This window comes from Acomys russatus, chromosome 18, assembly GCF_903995435.1.
Source record: "Acomys russatus chromosome 18, mAcoRus1.1, whole genome shotgun sequence".
NCBI classification, from domain to species: domain Eukaryota; kingdom Metazoa; phylum Chordata; class Mammalia; order Rodentia; family Muridae; genus Acomys; species Acomys russatus.
The window spans coordinates 24,752,250-24,761,360 of NC_067154.1; the positions used below are offsets into that span (position 1 = coordinate 24,752,250).

Genomic DNA, 9,111 nt, shown 5'->3' on the forward strand with positions numbered 1-9,111 from the left:
CAAAGTAAATAGGTTTAAAGACTACAAGGCCTAAGAAATGCTGAGAGTGTAGGAAATAGCCTTGCCTAGGAAAGAGGACAATTGGTTATCCAACGGCAAATGGCCAGCCTTGAAAACCCATACACAAGTAACATTATAAGACTGAGCAGGTTATATTTAGGAATACTTATGTATATACACAGTGTGTGTGTTTGTACATATACATATATGGTTGAAAGAACAATCATCTTTAGAGGTTGGATTTTTCTAGATCTCACAGCCAGATTTAATGAAGTCACCAAATATTAAAACTGCTTAGTCTGCTGTGTACTCACACTCTTTTCTTAACCTGCTTTAAATAGAACAATGTAACAAGCAATCTTACTTGCCTTGGGATCAACTTTTACAACCTAAGCTAATGCATAGCTGTAATTTTAAGCTATGTACTCTTCCATGCCCCTGACCCAAGATTAACGGAATGCATGTTTATCATTTTCTGAAAGTAGTGCAGTAGATATACAGGTAGAAAGCAAATTCCTAAAACCAACATTAAAAGTTTAAAGCAACAATTTGTGAATACGGAATATAATGTTTACTTTCTGGGTCAATTGGGGTCCATGGAAGCCAGGGACTTAGTTTCTTTTAAAAACTCTGTTAAAGATTTCTATAAAGTATTCCATACCTCACACATATGATGCTTTCTATGCTGTTCAATAAATGAAAATCTGAGATCTTTGATAGGGATGGATAATCATCATGATAGTCGTAAACAGAAACAGATGGACACAAAGACAAACAGATTCTTAATACACCTTTCAGGTTAGAAAAGTTTCAGACTCCAGGAAGAGACAGATATAAGAACGGAAGGCAGCATGACAGCATATATATATATATATATATATATATATATATATATATATATATATATATATATATATATATATGAAGTAGTTTACTATTAGCCCATAATTTCATTGAATATGTTCTCTCAATTTTTGTCTGTTTTACTCTTTCTTCAAACCTTAGTTAACTCCATTGTAAAAATTCTGTTTACTTATTTGAATGTAAATATTACATTTGGTTGAATTCATATCAGGAACTCTTAAATTAGTCACAAAATGTCACCTGTGAGTATATTTTAAAATTCCTGGAAATATGTAATGAATAGATCTTAAGAATTTTGGCTCAGAATGGAAGGGATAAGGTATTGAATTGGCTGCAAATGTTGTATGGGAATTTTTTTTAAAGTCTCATCTTCTTACCTGGCAAAGCTTAAGATAACTCAATTTTTGCCTTTAATGCAAGAAATAATCATATACTATATGTTTTAAACTATTTTTATGGTCTTTTGTAAAATCAGAAAACATACTGATAACTTCTTAAATAAAACCTATAATGGGAACAAGGAGAGCCAAGGCTGGCAAGAAGCAATTATGATATGACCCTTAAATTGTCCTCAGTGGCACATGTTTTAAAAGTTTGACCCATAGAATGTGAAAGTATCTTTAAGGCTGTAGAGCCTTTTCAAGCTTAAGACTTGGATAATAGAACCAGGTCATAAGAAGCAAGCCTCTGAAGGTTGTTCCTGTTTCTGACCAGGGTCGTCTACCACAATAGAATAACCTGGACCACATATATTTTTCTTGGTTCAAATTGTTATATTTCCATCTTTAATATTAGCAGAGGAGTCCAAAACAGAATTAAAACCCATGAGCATAGTATAAATGTAACATAGAAGGAGTTAATATATATTATTAAGGAAAATATATGTGCGTGCGCGCGCAAGCGTGTGTATGTGTGTGTGTGTGTGTGTGTGTGTGTATAGGGAAAAGGGAAAGGGGTTGTTTTCTATACCAATCTTTCCCTACTGATGCAGTTTCTGATTAGTTCTGATTAGTAGAACTAAATACACCCTTTCCTCAACTTAATTTAGGAGGAAGTAATAGAACTTTAACCAACTTCATTAACTGTCTTTATGAAGAAAACAAAATTTTAAGTGGGTGTCACTATATTTACAGGTCAGCTGGCTGCATGGCTGCCTTGTCTCCTGGAAGTCTGGCTGTCATTAGAACTAACAAGAGGAAGTCCAAGAGGTCTACAAGGACTCAACGGCTGTGATATCCAAGAGGAGGGCACACACTACACATCACAATGATGATAGCTAATGCTTCTACCCTCTGAGTCCACATTAAAAAATAATATTATTCTTATTCAAACAAACTGGAAGCCAAACAGGAAAAAATCAAAATACACATATTTTCTTCTCACTCAGAGGAGGAACACTCTTTCACTTCTATTTAAAGTGAATTCTGTGCTGAGTCCCTGTTCTTTCAGAACAGTAAACTGACAGTTGTTGCTAGCAAAGCTTCAGTGGTCCTTTTCTTAACTCAAAGATGTAACACACACACACACACACACACACAGAGGCTATTGGCTTGGCTTGATGCCCTCTTAAGAAGTAGTGTGGAGGTTGAGTCAAGCTGGCATTCAAGGCCTATCTTCTTTAAGCCACCCTGTGTATAGTGTCCCAATGGGGCAATTTACCACATCACTGGCTCAAGAGCACCTGAGGCCCCCACACATATGAAGTGGAGCAGAGATTATGTGGTCTCCTGGGGAGGAATTGTCACCATGCTTTGCTGACCAAAACCTACGGAGCAGTCACAGTCAAAAGCCCAGAGGACCAGAGCTCAACTGGCCAGAAAAGCAGCATTGGTAATACCTATCGACTCAAGGGGTGTGGTAAAGCCATAGCTGTGACAGGTTGAGTAAGGCAACACCTTCGAAAAATGGGGCAACAGTGACTTAGGTAAAAGCATGGAAGTGAACAGCTGATAAGGCTCCTGTTACTGCTACCATCTCATCATATCTATGCTTTGTCAGACATTAGGTGGTAGGAACTGAAAATCTGAAGGTTGGAGGTCTTTGTGGACAATATAGGACAGATCACTGCAGAAAAGAGAGAACACACAAACACTTGCTTGTTTTATTAGCCTTTAATGTTCTATGCCAGCAAATAACTTTGGAGCATGGGTAGGGTTTCTGAGAACAGGTGGTGATCAGAGATAGGGTGGGGTGGACACTGATCCCCTAGGCAATCCTGGGCTGAGTATACTAGCAGTGGTTCATCTTCTGGATTGCTGAAGAGCATGTTCTCATTATTAGGAAATAGTAAACAATTCTCATTATTAGGAAATAAAGTTGCCCTTCAGAGCGTCTCTTGATTTGCAGAAAATACTACACATCAATGATAAGGGGCAGGTAGAATCACAGGTCACCTCTGCTCTCAAGGAAAGGAAAAATAAAAGTCCACCAAATGGGCTTTTGAGGGCAGCATCTGTATTGGGATCCTTGGGCTGGGTGGCTATCTGGCCAAATCACTATGTGGCAGGCAGAAGAGCTATCCAGAAAATTCCTTGGGAAGATTCTGCACCCAGAAGAGCTGGGACAAATTTTTCAACAGAGAAACGTTTTGGCTAACATGTAAGCTCCATAAAGAGGCTAGAGCTGTGATGCTCAACTCCAGTGTATGCCTTACTCCTTTTCTCCTACTCTGGACTCAGACCTCCTATAGGGGCAGAGATGCTGAGTTGACCTGGGAGGATACCTGGATCCTGCTCCATAGCATCAAACCATACATAACAAAAGGATCTAAGGGGTTGGGAAACAAAAGAGCAGTTTATATCAAATATTTATTTTTTAATATCCTTTTGAGCTTAGGAAACTTGTAGCAGATGCCATGCAGAAAAGCCAGCCTGGTTTTGCGTCCATTGGTCTATCCTGAGCAGTTCTGTACATTTCATATATAAATGGGGTCGTACTGTTTATGGCTCATTGTTTTTTCTAGAAGTTGGGAAAGTGTTAGCATTCTAAAGGGAATCTTGGTGGTGCTGACTACAGAAGACATGGCCACATTCTTTAGAAACATTAGATGCCCACTCCACACAACCTCAGAGTATCCATCCATGCAGATCAGGCAATTGAGCTTACTAGAGGGCTCCTTCACTCTTGGTGCTTTGAAGAGTATGGGTAAACACATACACATATTTGTCCCTAGACTGTTCCCCATCATCACTGCTCACCATAGAGCTGTTATTATGGTCTTGATGCAACCTCTTCCCATTTCTCCTTGGCCATCTCCTTCCTTCAACAATCACAACAGAGTCATTGTGAGTCAAGTCCACAACCACAGGCTCTACAGGCTCTAGCTTTAAAGATTCACAGGTGAGGTCCACACTTTCATCTCTGGCAAATTCCACAAGTTCTGTGGGTTCTGCTTCCAAGGAAATCTCGGGTTGAAGTTGTTTCCTGAGTTCACTTCTGGGTTTGCCAAGAACTTACTCTTCCACCACACTGCTTTGTTTGAGAATTTCTTGTGCTCAATGTGCCCTATAGCTTCAATCCATAGAAAAGTGATGTACAGAGGTGTACGGAGAGGTAGTATATTCTCAGTCTCTCATGCCACTGAATACTCATCCTGTGGTTTATAATTTGGGGCCAACTAGATGTCTGGCATTTCGAAGTTTGGGATCTGGTCTTATCAGCCAGACACCTCAACCAACATGCTCTATCAAGAACATAACTATTTCACCAACCGCACAGGAGACTCAATTAAGCAAGACTACAGGACCACATATTCTTGATGCTATGACATTTTATCATGCTCTCCCACCCTCCTATGATGAATAGAAACTCTCTAATACTATGGACCAAAGCAAGATTTTCTCCCTTAAGTTTATTTTGTCAGGATACCAAAAAAAAGCAACTAATTAATGATATGTTATTTAATGAACAAAGATAAAAGTGGTCACTTTAATTGATAATTCAGTCAGAGAATATGAGGAATCTGATTTACAGAGAAGTTTGGAATTGGCTAGATGATTTTGGACTATGTAATAGGTTGACTGGCATTCAAATTACATGATCCATTCAGGTAAGGAAACCCAAGTTTAACATTAGAAATCAAAACAAGAATCATTGGGGCAACAAGCCCTCTGAAAATGAGCCATTTTTTTTGACCCCTAAAATAATAAAAGTGGTCATGTGTTGTTTCTGTGATGAAGACAGTTGCATTTCTGGACATTTACAGTCTGTCTCCCTCTAATACTCCCAGAGCTTTAACACATGATTCAAGGTGGCTGTGGACCACTTAGGTAGAAGTATTAAGGCAATGGGAGGATTTTGGATACTGAATCAGATGTGATCAGTGAGCTTCTACAGCTTCAGTATGTTACTATTAGTGCTTTAAAAAGCCTTACGGCAAAGCATCAATGATATTTGGGCCCATATCTCAATAGTGCTAATAACTTTATAATCATCCACTAGTTATTATCACACATTTAAACTAAAATAAATATATTGCCTCCCTAATCTTTGTATTTAGAGCTAGTGTGAAAGTAAATTGTAATCCAATAGAACTAATGTTCTATACCTTCTAACAGAAAGTTCTGATAGACTTCTTAGAAAGACTACAAAGATTAAGAAACTCGAAAATGAAAAGTGGGCTCCCAGACCCCTCAATTCAACTAGCCTATTCAGCTCTTGTAGAACAGAGATGGGTCTAAGAAAATTGCAAAGCAAATTGTAATTATAATTCCAGATGTTGACATTGCTTGAGAAAATTAGTACAGTTTTAAATGTTGCTATTGGACTCATTAATTTCAATGCATTTATTAATAATTCACAGGAAGCAATGTGTTCCCAAATAAGAAACCACACCCTCATTATCAGTGGTCATTTGAATGAGAATGTTGTTCATAGCCTCTGGCAGTTGAACACTTGATTCTCAATGGTAGCACTGCTTAGAGATTCGTCAGAGGTGTGACCTTTCTGCAGAAAGCAACTTACTTGGGGGTCAGCTTTGTATTTTCATGGCCTGCTGCTATACTCAGTTTTGTTTCTCTCCTTCTCACTCTGGACAAGATATAAGCCCTACGTTTGCTGTTTTAGCCACCATGCCTGCCACTGCAATGCTTCTTCACTGTGATGGTAAGGGACACTTGTTCCTTGGCAACCATAAGCCCAAATAAACCTTTCCTTCTTTGGTCATGATGTTTTATAATACCAATAGAAAAGTAACTAACATAGTCTGTTACTCCACAAGAATATCAACTCTCATGATCTGTCATAAATTTGGTCACAAATACTTTGTTTCCTTTCCTTTACACAAGACATAACTATAAACTGATATTATCTTATTGATCATACACACACACATATATGTATATATGTGTGTATATTATGTTTCATGTGCTCCTATGTAGTTCAAGAGATTACCACAAATACAGGTTGACAAGATGTGCTGCTCATGCTTCTTCCCTTGTCACCTCATCATTGGCATGTGAGCTGATGGTATTTATCAGCATACCCAAGTTAATGTTAGCTATTTCTGTCTTTTTAGGAAGAGATACAAAAATAGACAACTGTTTGAAGTACCACTTTTTTTTTCTTGAAATGAGTTCAATAAGTAAAACATACATGTGTTTTGACTTTCAAAATTCCAGTTAGTGGCAGCCAACATTTTGTGCAGCTCTACAGTTTACCAACCTTGAACAACATAATAAAGCCTATTTAAACTCAAGGATTCAAACTATTTGATGTACAGAGGATCATTAATTTCTTGGATGGATTTCTAATCTTTGTTATTTCAACATGTGCTGATATTATATGCACATATATAATCATGCACATGCAAATATGCATAATTCACACCATACATGTACATACATAAAGAAAATATGTTCTTATACAATCACTGATGTATCTTACGTCACTATGGTAATATTTGGCATAGAATCCCTCCTCACAATAAAAGCAATTTAGACGGATCTCACAATTTCTACCCAGTCAGATATTCAGATTACAAGTCTATTGCAATTCCTATATATGCCATTGGACTATGCTATAAATAGTCTTGGGGAGAATACATATAAACTATGCAATCTTTTCCTGTCATTTTTACTGTTTGTCCAGAAAATCTGCTTTATGGCTTTTGTAAATCATACAAATTATTACCCTACCTGAGATAAATTTGCTTTCTACTTCAAAAGCAAACTTCTACTAATGCCATCCACAGCTCCTATATTTATCCTGAACCTTGTATTTTTTTCTGTTAAAGTGGACTCCTGTATTCTTCACTCTACCTAAGTCTCTGCACATATATAAGACAGTGACTTATACGGGTGCAGTGGTACATTTTTGTGAAAATATCTAATGACCACACAGTGAAAAAAGTAATATATATTGCAATCACTTAAGGTTTTAGCTTGCTAACCTGTATGATCAGTCTGTTCAAGTTTCGCTTTTCTTTAAGGGATCAATGTAACATCCTACCTTACTTGCCTAAGAGTTCCCATGTAATCACCTTCTACAGTTTAAGCTAATGCACACCTTTAAGTAAGAGTTATGTACTCTAGCATGCTATGTACCACACTAATGCATGTGCATGTTAGGATAGTTATTTGCTGGAAGCAGCCTACAGGTTTCAATCTTATGCAACAGATATTCATAATAAATGTTTAAGGCAATGTGCTAATATAGTTTGAGAAAGTGTGTTTCATTGTAATTTTCTTTTCTGGGTGCTTTTGAGTCAGTTTGGAATAGCAATGCAATGAAATTTTCTATGGTAGCACTCTACTGCAGTCTTCTATAGAGTATCCCCGTCAGGTCTTGTACTTATTTCCTGTGCTGTTCAGCAAATACTAATAAAGGCCCTCTATTGGGGAGTGATAGGAGATACACAGGGAGAAATGGAAAACTCAAAGTTGTGCTCACTCTTGGACAAATTATTTCCAGAGGAAGTACAGGATTTAATCCCTTTATACAACACCAGCATATCTTGGCACTTTGGAGGTTATCCTTAATGTATTTAAGTGACACATATGAGGAATATTTCTTTCTTGCCTTTCTCTTCTAGATCATTTTCTGTGGCATGAGGACATCAGACACACTGATGTAGTTACAATTTGAAATTTTCTTAGAAGCTTCTCTTTAAAACAAACTAAGACCACTAGGAAAAAAAAAAAAAACACCCACACCCAGTGAAAATTCAGTTGATATTTCTACCAAACATCTTCAGCACCTAAGATTTAAGGATCATTCCGTCATTCCGGAAAGAGTGGAAAGACTGCAAGAGCCGGAGGATTGGGGAGCTTGCCATGAAATTCTGTCTCTGGGTGGTGGTTTGAATGACAGTTGGCCTCCTCATATTAATATGTTTGCATGCTTTGGCCTCAGTTGCTGAAGGTTTGCCAGAGTGTTAGGAGTTGTGTCCTTGTTGGAGATAACTTTTGAGGTCCCCAAAACCCTTGCCAGGCTCAGTGCTCCCTCGCCTTCTGCATACTGGCTGTAGAGCAGGATGTAGCTCTCAGCAACTTCTCCAGCACCATGCATACCTGCGTGCAACAATGCTCCTGGACATGAAGAGTAGACTAAGCTGAAAGGGTAATCAATCCCCCACCTCAATGCTATTTGAAATAAGAGTTGTCTGGGTGACGGTGCCTGTTCACAGCAATAGAACAGTAAGACAATATAGAAGCTGATTTACTGAATTTTCACCAAGTTCAGGGACTAAACATGAGGTGAACAAGGACTACAAAGTGGATACGCCAAAGCAGATGAAGTCTCCATTTGTAGACCAGGCTGTCCTCGAAGTCACAGAAACCTGTTTGCTTCTGCCTAGTCAGTTTTTGGATTACAGGTGTTTTCTACCTTTTCAGGGCCATATTTGTTCTTTATTCTGGTTTTAACTACATGTATTTCTTCTCAGACATCCTCTTTCTCTTCCCCTTCCTTCTTTCCAATTAGTCATATTGCTAAATAATTGTTCTTTCTTCTTATGAAATTATTAAAGTTTACCCATTATTTATCTCCTTTCCCTTAAACATGAGTTTCAAAAACTTAGAGAATGTTTTACTTCACATGTTTTTTTCTGTTACCTAAATTTTTTATATTCATCAGATGGTATCGAATATTTTTAGCTTAAAATTATTTTCATTGTCAAAGTTGTGCTAGAATTATAAAAATTTTTCTTATGTTTATATGGAACTATTTATATATAGAAAATTAAAGCATGATAAGAATTTATCTTCTCTTTTTAAATATTATTCCAAGTTCCATCACCTTCTTAACTAC

At 37.5% G+C, this 9,111-nt stretch overlaps 1 pseudogene; it reads right to left on the bottom strand.

Moving 5' to 3' along the window:
• Positions 1-3,778: 3,778 nt before the first annotated feature.
• On the bottom strand, positions 3,779-8,370 carry LOC127202020 (E3 ubiquitin-protein ligase RNF4-like; annotated as a pseudogene).
• Positions 8,371-9,111: the final 741 nt, after the last annotated feature.